General features: G+C 40.6%; 1 protein-coding gene across 2 annotated transcripts in view; it reads right to left on the reverse strand.

Moving 5' to 3' along the window:
* The window catches only part of RHCG (Rh family C glycoprotein), a 363,392-nt gene that overhangs the window by 144,306 nt on the left and 197,535 nt on the right, over positions 1 to 21,551 (reverse strand). The window lies entirely within an intron of this gene.

Genomic DNA, 21,551 nt, shown 5'->3' on the forward strand with positions numbered 1-21,551 from the left:
CTCCCAGGCAGCAATTGTACTTGCATCTATACAGACGCCAGTGCAATTGAAGCTCTCACCGCCGGCTCAGAGCGACATCAGCAGAGTGATCAGGTCATGTGATCACGCTGTTGATGTCACTCCCCGGCGCCCAGAGCAAGCGCTGGTGGTAAGTGTGCTCCACTGTGGAGCTGAAGAACCACCAAAGATGGGAGATGGGGGGTTGTTCATGAGTGGGGGGTTGTTCATGAGTGGGGGGATTAATGAGTGGATATGGGGGTTAATGTGGGGATGGGGGTTAATGAGTGGAGATGGGGGTTCATGAGGGGATGGGGGTTAATGTGGGGATGGGGGTTAATGAGTGGGGGGTTAATGAGTGGAGATGGGGGGTTAATGTGTGGGGGGTTAATGTGGGGATGGAGGTTAATAAGTGGGGGATTTAATGAGTGGGGATGGGAGTTAATGTGTGTGGGGTTAATGAGTGGGGATGGGGTTAATGAGTGGGGATGGGGGTTAATGAGTGGAGATGTGGGTTAATGTTGGGATGGGGGTTAATGAGTGGAGATGGGGGTTAAAGTGGGGATGGGGGTTAATGAGTGAGGGGGTTAATGAGTGGAGATGGGGTTAATGAGTGGAGATGGGGTTAATGTGTGGGGGTTAATGAGTGGGGATGAGGGTTAATGTGTGGGGGATTTGGAGTGGGGGGTACATAATGTGTGGGGGGATTTTGGAGTAGGGATAAGGGATATTGAGTGGGGATGGGGGATACTTAATGTGTGGGGGGATTTGGAGTGGGGATGGGGGGTTATTTAATGTGTGTGAGGGATTTGGAGTGGGGATGGGGGTTATTTAATGTGTGTGAGGGATTTGGAGTGGTGATGGGGGGTACTTAATGTGTGTAGGGGATTGGGGATGGGGGGATTTGGAGTGGGGATGGGATTTAATGTGTGTGGGGAGATTTGAGGACACAAACTGAAGAGTATGTATGTATGAGGGCATGTATGAGAAAACAGTATGCGGGATGGGTACAGACAGTAAGGGGTGCGAACGGGTAAATATATGTGGACACAGTATGAGTAGTGATGGGAAAAATGTAAGTGGACACAGTATGGGGAGTGAGGGTGATGGGATGTGTGCAGACACAGTATAGGGAGTCGGGGGTATGTGTGAGCAGACAGTATAGAGAGTGAGGGGGTAAATATGAGGAGACAGTATGGTGAACAGGGGGGATGTTAGAGGAGACAGTATGAGGAGGGAGGGGAATAATGTGAGGCGACAGTATATTGCAGACATTTTTATTCAGGAGCATTGTAATGACACTTCTATCTTTAAAGGTATTCTGTGGAGATTTGCTGCAGAAGACCGGAGAAGATAGAAGTCTCCAGAGACGCTGTGGATGAGAAAACTCATCATGGGGTCTGGACAAGAAGAAGAAAAGGAGAATGACTCCAGAGGCGACGTCATCTATAAGGTACCTGGATGTAAATTTTATTTGTGACACTGACTAATTCTCTTTTTTTTATTTGTTAGGAGCATTAAAGGGGTTGTCCAGGTTTGTGCTGAGTCTGCAGACATTCTATGTGACTGTAGACTTCTGAATTCTCACAGTGCTCACTGAACGCTGTTAGGATTCTCTCCTGCCGGTAATTTACATACATGTGGTCACATGCTGACTAGACATGTGTGGCCTCACTCAATGAAAATGAACGGAGCGAGGCTGGGCACGTCTAGTCGGAATGTGGCCAGAAGTATACAAATCACATACTTGTGCTGACATGACTGTACATCGGCAAGGGAGAATCCTAAATGAGTGCAGTGCATTAGTTGTGAGAATTCAGAAGCTGCAATGTCAGTATTCAGCTCTGCAGGTTCCAGTTGTCATCACATGGACACTTCACACATATGCGATTTTCATAGCTATGGTCCTGTGACAACGAGCATCTCATCCTGCTTTCAGCTTTTTACTGAACATTGAGAGCATTAGAGAGAGCAGCTCGTGGGTACATGGCTAGTGTGCAAGTCGCATATGTACTTGGGGGGGTGCCGAACCAAATTCTTGCCCCGGGTGCCAGAAAGGCTAGATACGCCTCTGGCTGGCACTGCTGTCAGGATGTAATCTTTCATCGCACGCACCTCCGCATTCAGTAGTGAACACTGCATGCATGTACTCACAAAGCAAGAAGAAACTAAAGGGCCAGCGCAAGCACTGCTGTTTCTGAAAAACTGACTGAGGGCCTGCTAAAAGGTGATCGAGGGCCGTAAGTAGCTGGCACGTCTGGGATTCTCTACCCCTGGCATAGAATAGCATAAATATTAGCAGCACATCACCTATTAGACAAGACGATATGCTGCCACATCAGCTGATGAACATTGAGTGTTATAATGAATGCTCATTCCCAGCTCTGTTCAATAAGCCTTAAGACTTATTAGGCTGTCTGTTGCAGTTATAATAAAATTACTGCTGTATCAGTAGGAGATTGTCACTAGAGGGACTAATTGTCTTGTGCTATATAGTCTTCTTTCTCTGGGTAACCCCGCCTCCAGTCAGTCAGTGGTGTGGGCGGAGTTACACAGAGCTCAGCATTCAGAGAACTGATAGACCTACAGCAGAGAACACAGGGATTATATGAAAAAGGCAGCACAGCAGGCAGCCCATTAAGTGACATATTACTACAATCATGGTCTCTACACTTCTATTTGACTTCACATATTACAAAGCAAAAACCTAGTGACACATTTCATTTAAGAAAAGTACTAAATCACTGCTGCTGTTATCCTCTATTATCTTATGTGCTCCAACTGCTGCTCATTTAATGCTATGCTGCACAGACTAGAACCAGATGGTAAAACTGTATATATAATATCAGAAAATTACATATAGTTTAACCCATTCAAACATGCGTCGTACAAGTACGGTGCATATTGTGTCCCTCCCTTTGACGTGGGCTCCGACGGTGAGCCCACATCCTTTCCTGGCACATGTCAGCTGCTTTGAACAGTTGACATGTGCCCCTAACAGCCGCGAGTGGAATCGTGATCCACCCACGGCTGTTAACCTGTTAAATGCACCACTGTGAATCTCTGACAGCAGGCAGCATTTAATGTGATCGCGCCAGAAGCACATCACTAATCCCATCCATCGGTGACCCCGTCACATGATCGATGGGTTGGCATGACAACCTGAGTTCTCCAGCAGACCTCTATGGTGTTCATAGCCAGATTGCTATAAGCATTTTTGCTACACACAGGTGATCTGATCATCATCATCGGACAACTGAAGCTTCCAGTCTCCCATGGAGACTATTGAAGCATGCAAAAAGTAAAAAAGAATGTTTCTAAAAATATTAAAAATAAAAAATATATAAAAGTTCAAATTCAAATCACCCCCATTCGCCTCATTCAAAATAAAACTATTAAAAAAATAAGACATACACATATTTGATATCACTGCATTCAGAATCTCATGATCTATCAAGCGATAAACAGAAATAATCCGAACGGTAAACGGCATAGCAAAAAAAGTCAAAATGCCAGAATTATGTTTTTTTGGTCACTGCAACATTGCATTGAAATGCAATAACGGGCGATCAAAAGATTGCATCCACACCAAAATGGTATAATTGATAACATCAACTCGGCATGCAAAAAATAAGCCCTTACCCAGCTCCAGATCATGAAAAATGGAGACGCTATGTGTCGTGGAAAATGATGCCTTTTCTTTTTAACAAACTTTGGATTTTTTTTCATCATTTAAATAAAAAAAACAATCTATACATGTTTGGTATCTACAAACTCATAATGACCTGGAGAATCATAATGACAAAATTCAAAGTAGAGAAAATCCAGTGAATAGTGAAGGTTTTCCTGTTTGTGTAACACAGTGCTGGATGCCGTATGTTGGTTTATTTTATTCACATGGAATAAAAGTTATTTTTTAGCAACCTTCGCTATTCGCTGGATTTTCTCTCCTTTGAATTCTGCTGTGGCTGCCTCGCTCTTATCCGTACGAGACGTTGGTCTGCAGACAAGAGGTCAAAACACTTGGACTGGTAAGCTGACTTTTCCTATATGTTAATCATAATAGTAGATCAGTTTTAGCATTTGGTGAACATGGTAAAAAAAATCCAAAAAAAACAGTTGCTTTTTGCAATTTCACTGCACTTGAAATTTTTTTCCCGTTTTCAAGTACACGACATGGTAAAACTCACCACTACTGGAGATATCACCTCAACCAACACCGGTACTGCTGCAACCCACCAACCTACTGTCTCCTTCCCCACCATCCTGTAGCATGTAAGCCTGAAAGGGCAGGGTCCTCTCTCCCCTCTGTATCAGTCTGTCATTGAAAGTTTGTTTACTGTAAGTGATATCTGTACTTTGTATGTAACCCCTTCTCATGTACAGCACCATGGAACCAATAGTGCTTTATAAATAAATAATAATAATAATAATAATAATAATGGTGTCGTTCAAACATACATCTCATCCCTCAAAAAATAAGCTTTCACATGGCCATATTGACTGAAAAATAAAAAAGTAATGGCTCTGGGAAGAAGGGGAGCAAAAAACAGAAACGCAAAAATGAAAAAGGGCTGCGGTGTAAATGTATTTATTTAAATTTTTGGCAATATTTTTTCATATTTGAAAATGTATTAAACAAAATAAGAACTAATGAATTTTAGATTCATCTCCTACTTCAAGTTTTCAGGAAAAAAATTCAGAAGTCTCATCATCACAGGCAGGTTTACAATGACAGCTATTCTATACAAAGGTAGTAGCACAGATCCACTATTTACAACATGCTTAAATTAAAAATTATAGGGTCTGAAGCAGTCTATTGCTGCTAAACCTCATATGGATTTTCTGAAAGAACAAGAAGTATTAGTCTAAAATAACCCCACTCCATAGTGTGAAAATGGCAAAATTTCAATTGCAACATTTGATAAACAAAAGTGCTAAAATAAAAAAAATACAATTAACATAAAAACCTGAAAATGGGTATTTTTAGGATTACACATTCACTAAAACAAATTTTACTTTGGTTTTTGCATATAAATGTGGAAAAAGAAAATCACATAGAAACCATTGGCCATACAGTAAAAAAGAAACTGCACTGGAATGCCATGGTAATTTGTGACTAAACCGCTTGAACAATTGCTGCACAGTTCTAGGTCACACAGTACACTAGCATTAAATACTGTAAGCAGGATACAATTCAGTACATGTATATCGTTAATAAATAATAATTCTAATCATTAAAAAAATTGTAAAAGAAACTCTAAATAGATTCTGTTTTATTATTACCTTAAAAGTGTGATATCTTGAAAACTATTTTGTCAAAATGGTAAATAAAGTCCGGCCTAGGGAGGTAACATTTAATCTCCAGTATACAAAATAGAATTACTTTACACCTGACATATGGTAGTAATCACTAAATTTTCTGAATCTGCAGGTTAACTCTAAACAGAAAAGTGATATTTCAAAATGATCTTCCAGGAATGTTGTGTAATCCTGTATGTGAAATGAATAGGCGTATGCTAATAAACACAGTCATTAATTTGTTCAATTGTGTAATATAATCCAGCTTATTCCTGTCCTCTTCATCTTCTAGGTGATACAGGCTGCAAAATTGTTGGATCAAAAACAAACTATAGATCTGTAAACTATAAAAGAAATCGTTCTGAGGAAAAAAAGACCAGTTAAGATGTTACTGGTGAGCTGGGGTCAGCTGGCATGACACCGAACACGTTAAAGGTGTCAAAGGTCTAGATCACAAGCTGTAGGGGAATTACTGTAAAACAAAAAATCTTCGAAGGAGTCTATCCCATGACTGTAAATATACTTACATTAGTCAGCAATTTTCACTTTGTTCTTAAGAAAATAAATGGCAGATTTATTTTACCTTCTGTCACTATCATCCTCCAGAATATTGTAGTACTTGTAAACATCAAATGGCTAATTTATTAGAGCTTAGCGAAATTGTCCTCTTTACAAAGTGCAATGGTAATGGTATCTAACCTACATAAACCAGATATTTCAGCTTCTATAGGTGTTTCTATCATAACTCCTAGGCAGCACATTGACTGTTTTGGGCTAATATTTTTTGGGGCAATATTTGATCTTCCTTCCATTCCATGACACTAGTATTGTCGATGTTCATGTGCAATAAACCCCAAATGTGATCCCAAATGAAAATAATGAAACCGTAATTTGGATAATGTTGGCCACACCAGCCATTATTTAAACAAACATACAATATTAAATTCATGTTAATGTAATACTTGAAGAGTCCTTGAAGCTCCCAAAATCTGATTATTACCAAAAACATAACCCGTGAACATATTTAAACCATAATTACTCCCAGCCATTACCCCACAGCCTCAGGAGCACCATAACCTAAAGGATTCCATTGTTCACTTAAACTTCCCGGGGATCCAACCTTCCATTGCCTTAAATCCCCACAAAATTCACTAGATCAAAAACCATTTTTATGTCCAATTGAGAAATCCATCTCCTAATGGATCCCCAGACCAATTCCGAACCAACTATAAAGACACCACAACAAGGGCCTTTGAATAACTCAAATGCCTGAAACCCCCGCACCCTGAAAAGCTATGGCCCTTTCAATTCCTTCCTGCATGCCAAGTGCCCAAAGATCACTGCCTACCACATTTAAAAGAACTCCATCTGTTAACCAAAAATAATCCCCACCCCTTTTTCCAAATCAAAATGATGAACAGAGACCTCCATTTCTACAAACAAAATTGGACACCCAAACTGTAATCAGCCCTGAAAATGACATCCAAAGGCGTAACAAGTCATATTTAATATTTTTGACTAACTCCCTAAAATGGCAAACACCAAGGTCATTACCTCCCACATGTAACATCAAAATTTCAGGACTCAGGAGCCCTATCCAGACAAGCAATGTTATGCACTTCTTGTAATACCCACGCATTCCCTTGAAACCAAGTCACCTGATCCCCACCATATTCCTGGAAAACCCATGCTGTCTACCCTCCTTCTTCATATCCGCCCACAGCAATCACCAATGGACATAAGAATGGCCCAGGATCCAAAATCAACAGAGGACTGAAACCTGAAATAAAAACACAAAAGATTTAACAACAACATCCTACAAACCATGAGATCCCTACCACCACCACACCTTAATAATGTAACTCAGCAACTAAACCCTGAGGCCTAATGCAACCACAATAGCACCTAGAATCCCACCTCTCAATGCACTGCACTGTTTCAGCAACAAGCCCACACAATGCATTACAAAGCTGTAAACAATGCAACGGACACATAGCGGATTTCGGAACTGCTCCTAAAACTACCCGCTTACCCTTTCCTTACTGATCCGTTTTAGGCCTATGGATCCAGAATTCTATCCCCCTGTCTTAGCAACAACATTCCCAGCTAGAAACCATCCTACCCTTTTTTTGCTAGGAGAAACAATCTTCCCAACCCTTAATGTCACAAAGAAAGCAAGTGAAAAAGACAAGCGAAACAGACAGACCTCAAATTCTGAACTACAAATAGCACCAAATACCCCCAAACCTTTCCATCGCCCCAAATGAAACCAGTCGTCTACTGTTTTTTTGACTATTCTCCTACTGAACCATTTTACTGCCTGTTTAATCAGAAAACATTTAGTCAAATCAAGCTGACCTTGCAACTTAAAACCGAAAGCCATGGCTGCAATATCCCACGAGACTCTAGCCTCCGACCAACCCTTTGATGTGCCCTGACTTAACCACATCAGCAGCACCCCTTCCTGATACTCATCATTTAACTGATAATCCCACAAAGCGAACCCATTCCTCCAATAAACACCATACTGACTGGGTAAGCAGCCCATGTGCAAGCAGCCAAAGACCACCTAATCAGAGACTCTGTGGCTCGGAGACCACACTTCAAAGCTCTGACAGGCAATCCAACCACTTGTCCTCCACCTCTAGGGTCAATAGCCAAAGGCGCTCCCACTGTAAAATGAGAACATAAGTAGAATTCTGAACACTTGGCACGTGGGATGCCGTAACACAAGCATTTATGGAGAGACATGTCAACACCAACTGACGGAGTACACAAATCACAGGAGGTGAGGATGCGGTAATACTATTAATTGAGCACACTACCCCCATATTATCCCAATTGAAGCGCACCCTCCTATCCTGAAACTCCCATCTCCATAAATAAACTGCCACCAAAATGGGAAAAATCTCCAGTAACGCAATATTTTTAACCAGACCTGACAAAACCCAATCTTCCGGCCACCTAGATGCACACCAATGCCCCGAGAAGTAAGTCCCAAAACCGAAACCACCTGCTGCATCTGTGTATGAATCCATAGCACAATTATCCACCAGTTCCTCCATGAGCAACGAACGGCCAAAATATTGCTTCATAAATTTTCCCTGAACCACCAAATCTGCATAATGTACCGCAGACAAACAAACTTAACGACATGGAGCTCGCACTCGAGCAGTAGCACTAGCCAACCATTGAGAAAAAGATGATGTGGCATGCGAAGTTAAGTTTCTCGAGAAGTTTGTTGCAACGACAATTTTTTTAAACACTACACCCTAGCTACCTCCTCCCTCAATGCTACCACCTTCTTTTCTGGCAGCTGAAATTCCCAGTCCATTACAATTCCTAAAAAACAAATGCATGTAGTCGGACCTTGCATTTTGCCAGGAGCTAAAGGTACTTCGAAGCGCCACCCACTTGACTGCCCTAAGAATGGTTTTACAGCATGCAGAATTATAGGGGCCAATACATAAAAAATTGTCCAAATAATGTGTGAGTGAGTCAAACCCTGACACATCATGAATGATCCATTCTAAAAAGGAACTGAAAACCTCAAATAACGTACAGGACAAAGAACAGCCCATGGGTAAACATCTATCTACGAAAAATTCCCCACCCACCTCAAAAACAACTCAACTACCTAACATTTCAGGAGGCCTTGGAAGGGAAGAAACACCACATGACTTTTTGAACGCAAAATTGGCTGGAATCGAGTTCAGAAGCCATGTCATGTTTAGAGTGCCTTTATGTGTCTAAACAGTAGAAATCCTCCACAAGTTACCCAATTTTGGAAACTAGGCCCCTCAAGGAACTTATCTAGATATGTGCTGAGCACCTTGAACCCCAAAGGGCTTCACAGAAATTTATAATATTGAGCCGTGAAAACAAAAAATCTATTTTTTTCCCACAAATATGTTTTTAGCCCCAATTTTTCTATTTTCAGAGGGGTAACAGGAGGAAATGTACCACAAAAGTTGTGAAATTTCTCCCAAGTTCGCCAATACCCCACATGTGGGGGAAAAGTAGTGGTTGCACACACGGCAGGGCTCGGAAGGGGAGGAACACAGGTTGACTTTTTGATCTCAATAATTTGGTGGAATGATTAGCCGACGCCATGCTGATTTTGGACAGACCTTGATGTGCCTGAATAGTGGAAATGCCTCACATGTAGCACCATTTTAGAAACTATACTCTCCAAGGAAAGTATCTAGATATGTGGTGAGCACCTTGAACCCCCAGGTGCTTCAAAGAAGTTTATAACATTAAGCTTTGAAAATAAAAAAAATCAAATTTTTCCCACAAAAATGTTATTTTAGCCTCAATTTTTGTTTTCACAAGGGTAACAGGAGAAATTGCACCATAAAAATTATTGTGCAATGTTTCCTAAGTATGTTGATACCCAATATGTGGGGGGAAACTCCTGCTTAGGCTCATGGCAAGGCTCAGAAAGGAAAGAGCACCAGTTGACTTTTAGAACATTTTTGCTACTTGTGCTCGTGCACAAATCACGCCATTCAAGGGAGTGGAATGCAGTCCCCGCAACAATGCCGGTACACTACCAAATGAGGTAACTCTAGTTTTTATGATTATCTTTATGAGAAATGTGCAGCATTCATTTTGGAGACAATTAGTATAGCACCATGTAAGGGGATTTCTTTCACCCTTGATTTTCACCTGACTTAGGGATAATGGGTTGGGTTATTTAAACACTCCATGTAGCGCCTTTCACCCAGACCCACAACTGTGCTGCTGCTCTTCTTAAATGTTGAGTTTATGACACTGTTTGTTCCGAAACCTTCTGAGAAACAGCATCATGGAAGGGAAACTCGTTAAGGCAAGGCTGTTCTTATTCTATAGGATGCCACAGATAAGTTATAATTTTCTGTATGGCTTCACCTTTTGATAATGACTTATGTCTGTCCAGTATAAATTGTTTATGAGTCATCTGTGGGGATACTTTTGCTGATAAACTATAGCAGTATTTATTGGTTGAAACAAAATGATGTTGCATATTTAGCCACATTTATGTAAATAGGGGTAGATATCAACCCATGTTTTGCAAGTAGCTGGGTATAACATAAGACCAATTTACTCTATCAAAGGCCTTTTCTGTATCTGTACAAGGTAACGTAAGAGGCTGAGACTTTATTTTAGCTCTACAGCTCTGGCAAAATTTAAGAGACCACTGCACAGTTTTATAAAAATCAGCTTCTCTACATGTCTGCCAGCCATTCCATTCCAGTGTCAGTTGAATTCCAACCAGAGTAGACCTCATTCTACTTATTGTGCTTCTGATTAGGTGATCACCCGAACCAAATCTTATTTAATGAAGGAAAGTATAAAAAACCCTTCTGTGGTGTTCACAATCCTCTTGCAATAGGACAAGCTGGATGGCAAAACAAGTGCTAGTAATATCCCAAAAGTAATAGGAACGAAAAAATAACTTTTAACCATGCCAAAGGAGTTGAAAAGAAAAGTCTTAAGTGAGGAAAATAAGGGCTCAATTCTGGCTTTACTAGCAGGGGGATACAAGGAGCGTCATGTTGCCTCTAGTCTTAATATTTCTAAGACGGCAGTCCATTACAACAAGGTCAAGCAGCAGATATTGGGGACAACAAAGCTACAGACCGGCAGAGGACGAAAACAACTCTCCACTGACCAGGATGACCGTCATCTTATTCGAATGTCAATCGGCACCTGCAGGATGGCATCAAGTGACCTACAAAAGGAATGGCAAATGGCAGCTGGGGTGAAGTGCACCGCAAGAACAGTTTGTAACAGGCTCCTGCAGGCAGGGCTCAAGTCATGTAAAGCTAGAAAAAAGCCTTTCATCAATGAGAAACAAAGGAGAGCCAGGATGAAGTTTGCCAAAGACCATAAGGATTGAACCATAGAGGACTGGAGTAAGGTAATCTTCTTTGATGAGCCTAGTTTTGCCCAACACCTGGTCATCTAATGGTTAGACAAAGACCTGGAGAGGAGTACAAGGCACAGTGTCTTGCATCCACTGTGAAATTTGGTGGAGGATCAGTGATAATCTGAGGATGCTTCAGCAAGGCTGGAATTAGGCAGGTTACACTTTGCGAAGGACGTATGAAACAAGCTGCATGCAAGGTTATGCTGGGAAAAACAGTTGATTCCTTCTGCTCAGGCAATGTTCCCCAACACTGAGGACTGGTTTTTCCAGCAGGACAATGCGCCATGCCACATAGCTAGGTCAATCAATGTGTGCATGAAGGACCACCATATCAAATCCCTGTCATGGCCAGCCCAATCTCCAGGCCTGAACCCCATTGAAAACCTCTGGAAAGTAATCAAGTGGAAGATGGATAGTCACAAGCCATCAAACTGTTTACATTTTTTGTACCAGGAGTGACATAAGGTCACCCAAAAGCAGTGTGAAAGACTGGTGGAAAGCATGCCGAGACACAGGAAACCTGTGATTAAAAATCATGGTTATTCCACAAAATATTGATTTCTGAACTCTTTCTGAATTAAAACACTAGTATTGTTTCAAAATGATTATGAACTTGTTTTCTTAGCATTATTTGAGGTCTGCAGGCACTGCATTTTTTGTTCTTTTGACCATTACTCATTTTCTGAAAATAAATACAAAATTTAGTGCTTGGAAATTAGAACACATGTTGTCAGTAGTTTATAGAATAAAAGAGCAATTTACATTTTACTCAAAAATATACCTATAAAGAGAGAAATCAAACAAACTGAAAATGTTGCAGTGGTCTCTTAATTTTTGCTAGAGCTGTATAAGATTCAGTGCCTTGGTTGTATTGTCCCTAGCTTCTCTTCCCCCATTAAACCTGCTTGGTCTCGGTCAATAATATCCTTGAGCAAGGGTGACAATCTGGATGCAATCATTTTTGCAAATAATTTAATATCTATTTTAAGGAGAGAGGTTGGTCTATAACTTGCACACTGGGAAGGATCTTTCCCTTCCTTGTGGAAAATAAGGAAATTATGGAAATATCTATAGTAGGCTAATGAGAAACCATCTGGGCCCAGACCTTTCCCTGATTTAGACTCCTTATTGACTGTCTTTAACTTCCCCTAACTAAAAGGCGATTCCAGGACCTATGTGCCTGCTTCCAACAGAGTGGATAAGCCAGATATTCTAATGTATGTCTGAGTAAGGCACCTAAAGTCTGTGTTCTGTGTTTCGGAGTTGGTGGAGTCTACAAAGTATAATGAGGAATAGAAGGATTCAAACGTGTCAGCGATATCAGGTAGTAAATGTTTGTGTCTCTGCGATTGATCAAAAATGGAAGAAGGACATAAGTGTTGGTTCTGTGTGTTCGTAAGGCCTTGCTATTGATTTACCACTTTTGCTTCCCTGTTCATAGTAGTGGCGACGACATCTCGTTAAATCTGTCTTTACTTTATGTAGGGGTAAATAAAGGAGAGATTCACATTTAATTATAATGGACTTCCTTAGATCATCAGTAGGAGCTCATTTATTAGATCAACTCAAAGTCTTAGGGCCCAGTCACACACAGCGAGATAGCTAGCGAGATCACTGATTTTGTGATGCATCAGCGATCTCTCCAGCGATATCGCTGTGTGTGATGGGGATCAGTGACCGGCCCCCCTGCCGGGTATCGCTGATCGTGCACGATCGTCCTGAGCCATTTTTTGGTAGTTGGTCTCCCACTGGCCAGCACGCATCGCTGCGTGTGGCAGCAAGAGACCAGCGATCAGCGACGCTGGACGATGGTTTCCAACGTAAACTTTGCATTTATTGGTTCTACTTAGTGACCTACAAATTCCCCCCAACACCTTCATCGTCACTCTTGATGATGAATCATTGTACACCAACATAAGGCACGATTTGGGAATCCAGGCGGTATCTTTTTTCTTGGAACAACATACTACTGGCGATCAACAACATGACTCCTTCATTGTTGATTTACTGCACTTTATCTTGGACAAGAATTACTTTGTCTTTGATCGTTCCTTCTATCTGGGTATCTGGGACTGCGATGGGGGCACGGTGTGTGCCGTCGTATGCCAATTTATTTTTGGAGTGGTGGGAAGTAAAACATGTGTATGATTTGCCTAAGTTCAGAAACCATGTGTTCAAATGGTGTCGATATATTGATGACGTTCTCCTTTTTTGGACAGGATCATTGGATGAATGCCAGAAATTTATACACCTGCTTAATGACTATGCCTTCAATATCCATCTTACAGCAAATTTCTCGGGTCCTGTGGCAGAATTTCTTGATTTAAATTTGACACTAGAGGAAGGCATTGTGAAGACCTCATTATATTGGAAACCTACTTCTACCAACAGCATGCTACACTTTTCAAGCTTCCATCCGGACCACTTAAAAATGGCATCCCGAAAGGACAATTCTATCGGGTAAGAAGAAATTGTTCTGGACAACAGGATTTTCTCACTCAGGATTTGACTGATCGCTTTAAGAACAGGGGATACCCTCGAAAAATTATTTCTAGGGCTTTCCAGACCACTAAGAATAGCGATCGGGGACAACTATTACAGCCCAGAGTGCGTAATGTCACTAAATTCATTGGGTTGGTTACCACCTATAATAATCAATGGCATAATATACGCGGTATATTGTCTAAATATTGGGACATGCTTGTAAATGATCCGAAATTGGCACCGCATATTGACTCAAGGCCCACGCTGGTAGCTAGAAAGGCACAGTCCCTGAAGGACTCCCTTTGTCACAGTCATTTTAAAAGGTCCACTCATAAGTTAAACAGGGGCACACGCCAAGTGGGTACCTTTGCCTGTGGTGGGTGTAATATCTGCCACCTTATGGTGGGCAGAGAAGGAGTAGTTCTCCCTACTTTAAAATCACCAATTTTCTCTAAAACCTATTTTAATTGTAGGTCCAGGAACCTGGTGTATGCCTTGGTTTGTCGTTGTCCCAAGATTTATATTGATCAAACTACACAGGAACTCCGTAAAAGAGTTCAGCAACACCTGTCTAACATTAACACGGCAAGAGTCGACAAAGAAAAAGGTAAAACTCTGAGCTCAGTTGCCCTGCACTTTTTACGTGATCATAATTGCTGTAGTACCGGTATGCAGGTCATGGGCCTGGAATCAGTGCTATCGGACATTCGTGGAGGGAACATTTCCTTGGAGCTTTTGAAACGAGAGTCCAAGTGGATTTTTAATTTTAAGAGCAGGACACCATTAGGATTAAATGAAGACCTTCTCTTTACCGGTTTTTATAAACAGGTCTGAAACAGTTTCTGACTCTTATATATGTATTTTATTCACAGACGTAGTCATTTCCATTCTGTTTGACTTGGATCCCTGACAGTGGAGTATACCTTTCAAGATTATTCTTCTTTTTGGATCCTTTGCCATACTCTTCCACCTTACCTGATGAACATGCAAACGTTGAACTAACATCGGATATCATCTTGTCCCTTTGGATCCTTTTCCACATTGCTCTTTCCCTCTTTGTGCTAAACCTGTGGCCATCGAACCAACTCTGGACACTTTTTGGAATTGGTTGACCAATTTAAGTATCCACAAACCCATTTAATATCTCTACAATAGACATGGGAATTGGCTAGTACACATGTAAGAACTTGCTCATGGGTGTGATACACCCAACTAGTTTTGACAATGTTTAGGAATGGGTTGGTATTAACAGAGTTTAGGGATGATGCGTAATAACATACTTTGTTTGTTAACATCTGACCTTCCAAACATGATGCGTCTATGGAACTATTTTTCCAGGGATGAAATTACTATATGTTTAACAGGGGGTTGATGCTCATATTAATTTTGGATGAATTTTTGAGAGCACTTTGGACTCCTTTTTTTCCCATTTTTGGCAGTACTGAGGACTTTTTTATGTCCTTATTTTCTCGTCCTCGGATTTTTTGGGGGACCAGTTTGACTTTTTATATTCAAAACCTCTTTGGATGATGTGCATCCTCGTAAGGAGTGATATTAGCCAATCAACTATAATAATACCAGCTTTGTTGAGGCCTTTTTTGAGACTGACACTGATTTATACGTTATAGTGTGATACAGGGATGACGCTTAATAATACATTATATTTGCCAACACCGGATTTTTCAAATAGGATGTGTTGATTGAATCATTTTTTGGGGGATGGAATTACTATATGTGTATTATAGGGATGATGCTTATACCAATTTCTGATGTAATTTAATATGATCTTTCTTAATAATAAAATTACTGTCACATTTATCTGACTAATATGAATATAAGTGTACGATGGTAACTAGCGCCGTTATCTGTAGACTGTGTTTTAATTCGACCAGCGGCATTATATTTAGATCTTAACCTTTACTTAGGTCTTTTTTATAAGCTAGTCCAATATGACACAATTATTGTGTCTTTAACAACTATTGCCCCACTCATGATCTGTGACATTGGGCGCAAATTGTATCTCCAGAACTGTTCTGTGCATGATTGGTGATATTTTTGGCAACACATATGTATCACAGGATTTCGTGTTTTCTTATGGCCCTTAAGTATGAACTCACATACATCTCGACCATTACATGTGTAGGTTGTACTTGGTAATTTGTGTACACTATATTACCATACCTACTATTTAATATTGTTGTATGTGCTCTTTGTTAAACTAGTGGTGAGTGACCTTATACATAGATATCATATAATGGCATTATTTATTAGCCCTTGGCAATAGGCGTAAACGATATCTGCGTAGCCATTACTTTGGCTATGTGGAGACGCACGTGCAATAGTGTAACACCGTTTTTGGATTTTATGTATACTTGTACTTTTTTGGGCCTAATTTCTCTCTAATGTGTCTGCATTTTCTATACAGTTTCATAGTACCCCTATACTGGTCTGTGATTGACACAATATAAGGTTTTTTTATGAAAACATACGCAAGTTGCACTTTGATATCTGGTGCGGATCACATCATTGTATCTATCATGCAATACTGTTGTATGCACTTTTTTATAGTTCTTGTGGAATTAACGGCAATTCCGCATTTAGGCAGTTTATAAAGGCGCCATCTACAGCTCTGGACAATCGGCGTATACTATATTTCAACAACCATTATAACATTTTGGCTATATGCAAAGTGAAGGCTGGTAGTGCAATAAGAAACTGCGCTGCTGTGGTAGAATTCAAGATATCTTTATTGCCAACGCGTTTCCTGAGCCAGTCCCAGCTCACTTCATCAGGGCATCTGTTTTGTTGGCATAGTTTGTATCAAATCCTGTAGCTACTGAATAAAAGTGTGCATCAAGGAATGGTGCCATGCCCCTTCATGTGAGGCTACAAGAAATGGTAGGCTTGTCTTAGAAGACCTTGAAATGTTTGAGCCTTCCATGTCGACTGGATCAAAGTGGGTCTCCACAGTAAGAGCTGAAGGAGTACCCTCCACGGAGGACACACGGCCATATTGATGGAAAAATAAAAAAGTTATGACTCTGGTAAGAAGGGGACCACTAAACTTAAATGCTAAAACAGAAAATCGGGGCCTTTTATATTCCCAGTTCTAAGCAGGAGCCGAATCCTACACAGGATTCTTCATAAGAACTTCGCCCAATCCCAAGAAATCATTATTTATACAAAAATTGGGAATATTGTTCAAGTTGATAGGGCATTCAGAGACCCCTCAAACACACACACTTAGAGACCCTTTAAGAATATCTCTTATACACTATGGCTCTCATAGCTAGAATCATATTAAAACAGTACTTGTTGATTCAAGATAATATTTGCTCATGATGACCTTTGAATCATATTAGATGAGTTGGACTTATTTCTAGGTTACTAAGACCTCTCCTTCAGTATTTCTAACTGATAAACAACCTAACGGTGGATATAAACCAGCCCGAATTCATTAAACGTTATGCGACAAGCCTGAATTCAGATACCTGTGTCTGTTTTCATTTGTCCATCACCTTGCTCCGATAGAAGCTCTACTTAATTTGGAAATCATCAGATATACGGAGTCTTGAGACTCAGACCTAACAAAGTAAATTGCATTAATTGGGCACCAAGAATTTTTGTTATCTAAGATAAACAAATTTTATCCTTTGTGCCCTGCCCTACACAGTTGGACACTCCTCTACAGTGTCCTATCTGGGGATTTCAGCACCCCAAAAATTTGGATGTACACAAAAATGAATCAGAGACCTAAAGTCCAACATTTTTTTTTTAAATGTTTGCCTTCTGTGCCCATCACTGCACAGAGTTCCAATCCTGTGAAGGGTTGTACCTGGGGATCTTCTCTTAGAAACTAAACCTCCAAAATTTGTATTTGTAAACATTTTTATTGTAAATCATCGACCGAAAGAAAATTGGTCATAGAAGCCCAACAATTTTTTAATAAGAATTCTTGCCCTTATGCAAATCCCTGTACAGCGCAATCCTGCATAGCCTACTCCTGCACAGGGTCTTGCCTGGAGAATTCAACTCAGACACTGACACCAAAAAATTTAGATGTATACTAAAAATGATGGTGAAGTCAAAAGAAAATTGATGCAGGTCCAACAATCTTTTTATAACAATTTTTGTCTCGGAAGAGAAAAAAAGGTGTACCCTTTTTCAAAGACTTCAGTAAATGACACTCAGCCCTCATCAACTATCAGTGGTGGATTTTAAAGTAATGAATTCTACAGTTTGTATGCTGCAAATAATTATCCATCATTTCACCCCATAATTTGGCTCGTATAAATGCTGCAATATATACAAGATTCAATTTTGCAAATCAGCAGGAGGATCAGTCACATTGCTGTTATTGCAGCACTACATCAATTCCAATGAGCAGACCATTATCTGAAATTATAAATCAGGGATGGATTTATTGGATTTATTCAATACATCATGGTGGCTAGGTATCTTCCATTGGGACTGAGCGCACACAATTCTTTACCAAAGCGCAGTAGAATCGATGTGGATCTGCATCAATTGTGATGAAGTTGGACATGTTTCCACACAAACAGACGACTGGATGAATGTTTTTAGCACACAATAGGCTAACTCAAGATGCAACAGAAGGAGAGGAGGAGGAGTACAGAAACCAATAGATGAGGATGATGAGGCTGATGACAATGACAAGGCAATGGGGTGGATTCTGACTGGCTGATGATCATGAGGAGCACAGCTTGAGTCTTGCTCTTATTTCTGTTAAGTTTGCATTTCCTCATATGAGCAGGTAATGCTGTTTCATGTGCATATGAAGAGACATAGATCTTAGTCATAGACATAGTCGATGTGTGCCAGAATGTATACAACCTATTTTAAAACTGCAGAGGCTACATACTGCTATTGGTTGGTCCTCTGGCAATGTTAAAATATTACCTGCACACCACATGCCCTTATATGGAACTCGCCACCACCATGACCAACACCATAGCTTTCAGGCACTGTTGAGTCTCATACACATCAGTCACAACATCATTAGATGTTACAGCATCTATTCAAGAGCAAACAGCAAAAAAAAGCAGATCCCCAGAAGATCTGCTGGCTGGACATCAACTCTGCTTAATTACCGACTCCACCATCAACCGTCCTTCCTTCTGATGACAATACCTCCTCAGCACCCTGATCTGGTTCACAATCATCAACAGCATTATCTATGGTTCTGCTGACAATTGTCTCAATGTGGGAAATGATCTCCCAGTGCTCAAAACTGATTGCCACCAAGAGATTTGCCCTGATTTAGAGTACTAATACCATTGACAGTGCTTCTATCGCCATGCTTTGGCCTGCAGAGGCAGCAGCACAGCTAGGTGTTTGAACAGCATCCTCCATAGCCTTGTTCCCCTTGTCAATTAAGTACAAAGCTAACTGTACAACTCATTCAAAACCTTAACTGGAAGAAGTCGTTCTTGTGAAATATCTTTTTTAGCCCCCGGGGTGTTGTGGGCTATGTGTCTAAAGACCCCGTCACACATAGCGATCTTGCTAGCGAGATCGCTGTTGAGTCACAAGTTTTGTGACACAACAGCGATCTCACCAGCGAGATCGTTGTGTGTGACAGCGATCAGCGACCGGCCCCCCTGCCGGTATCGCTGATCGCTCTGGGAAATCTCTGGACATTTCTTTCGCCGCTGATCTCCCGCTGGCCAGCACGCATCGCTGCGTGTGACAGGCGGGACACCAGCGATCAGCGATAAAATAATAAAAAAAATAAAATAAATATTATTATTCTCACCTTCCGACGTCCCGCGCAGCATTCCCGCCTCTCTCCACGCTCCAGTCCCAGTAATCCTTTGCAAGAATGACCACGGACGTCATCGCAGTAATTCTCGCAAAGGATTACTGGGACCGGAGAGTGGAGAGAGGCGGGAAGGCTGCGCGGGACGTCGAAAGGTGAGAATAACAATATTTTTTATTTTAATTCTATTTTTGACATGAATCAGCGGTGAACACAGCGATGCCACGCGTGCGGCACCGCTGTGCTAATCGCTGGTGAAGCTGTCTGTTTGACAGCTCACCAGCGATCACATAGCGACTCACCAGCGATCCTGACAAGTTCATATCGTTGTCGGGATCGCTGGTAAGTCGCTATGTGTGACGGGGCCTTAAGGCATTGCACAGATAAGCGTGTTATTGTCACAACTAATCTTCCGCTATGAAAAAGATTAGGTGTTTTGGTGGAAGTGGTGGATTGTACAGAACATTAACTTGAATTTGTTTTCACTACATTCAGTTGGCTTATAAAGATGTAAAGTTGGACTATTACAAGTATGTAAAAAATGAAATGTTTTTAAAACATGCACACTTTGCAAGGTAGATCATTGCTTTAAATTTCTGGAATGTTGAGATTTTTCTTTTGTCTTTTTAAAAAAGAAAAACACCCTGAATTTACAAGCTAAAAATGCTGAAGAGATGTGTAAGACGATATCACACAAGCCAGGAAACAAACTTTCTTTGACAGACGAACCCCAGTTTGATTGTTTTTCTTCAGTACGAAAATTAGCAATGAGTAGATTTTTTTATAGCGCATAAAGAAGGAAAAAGTGCTTTTATTAAGGCGTTGAACTGCAGTATATCATGGATAAAAAACAGACTCTTCTATTCCTGCACCTCCCTAATACTTAAAGTTGTGAATTATTGTTTAACGACTATCATTCCCAAGCATACATGTATTTCTTAATGGGATGAGCCACATAAGTGCCAGACATTTTTTGGGGCATTGACATTTAAAATTCCTGTTTACTCTCCCCAACATCATTTGTTGGGAGACAGTCAAGAAGCCCCTGTACACATAGGATAACTGACGGGTCCCAATGAAAACAGACAGTTCAGCCATATTTGCGCTAATTTGTATTGGTTCCTTTAAGGAGTTATGCTGTGAATTAAATAAAATAAATAAAAATATCAAGGTATCATTTTATTCAGCTTTCTATAACCAACATGCCTGCTGATATAGATGCCTTTGGGGAGGGGTTGATACTACTGACAGATTCTCTGTAAAACTGTTGAATAATTATAGTAAAAGTAATGAACTAATCCTGTTTAGCCAAAGTGAGGGCACTGCTTGTTTTATGTGATAAGATATTCTTTGGAGAAGGTTTTCCTCATGTGCCGTTTACTAGAAACTGCTTCAATTTTCTTCGTCAGGTTGGTGTGCCAGGATTGCTTATTCATTTGTCGGGTTCTATTATGTGTGGGGAGCGATACTTTCAAGAGTTGATGTCATTGTGATATTATAGGAAGCAGTGGTGTTTTCTGGGTCACTTACTGCCCCACAATAACATTTTGTTTTGTTATAAATCATTGCCAAGGTTACAAATGACAATTACATGGGCTATCATTATTAATTTGAGTGCACTATAAAGATGAATATGGATACACAACCATGTCACACTTGTCACTCTTTGCTGTAGACAATATTTGTGGGATAGTGCTCTTATGTATACAAGCATTCTTCAAAGCCTCAGGACTGCGCAATATCAAAGCTAAAAGGTACATGTAGTACATTTGTGAGTATATTTCCATCAGAGTCTTACATGCTGAATGCATACTAGATAAAATATAGCAAGAACAATATGAATGCATAGTGCTGTAATTCAAGACTCAGGAAAAGTATAAAAGGTTATGATCAGTTACAGTATTATCCAAAAGTTTGGTTTGAGTTCCCCTTGTCAAAGGATGTTCCAGAACATATATTCATTTAACTGCTGTGTTTGCTATCAACAGCCATGAGTATTCTGACTTCATAATTAGGCTGCGGGTGTAGGGCGCTCTTGAAACACCATTTCTATGGATGTCTCTATGTACCATTACT

The sequence above is a fragment of the Dendrobates tinctorius genome, unplaced genomic scaffold (assembly GCF_039654945.1).
Source record: "Dendrobates tinctorius isolate UK_male_01 unplaced genomic scaffold, ASM3965494v1 ptg000022l, whole genome shotgun sequence".
NCBI classification, from domain to species: Eukaryota; Metazoa; Chordata; class Amphibia; order Anura; family Dendrobatidae; genus Dendrobates; species Dendrobates tinctorius.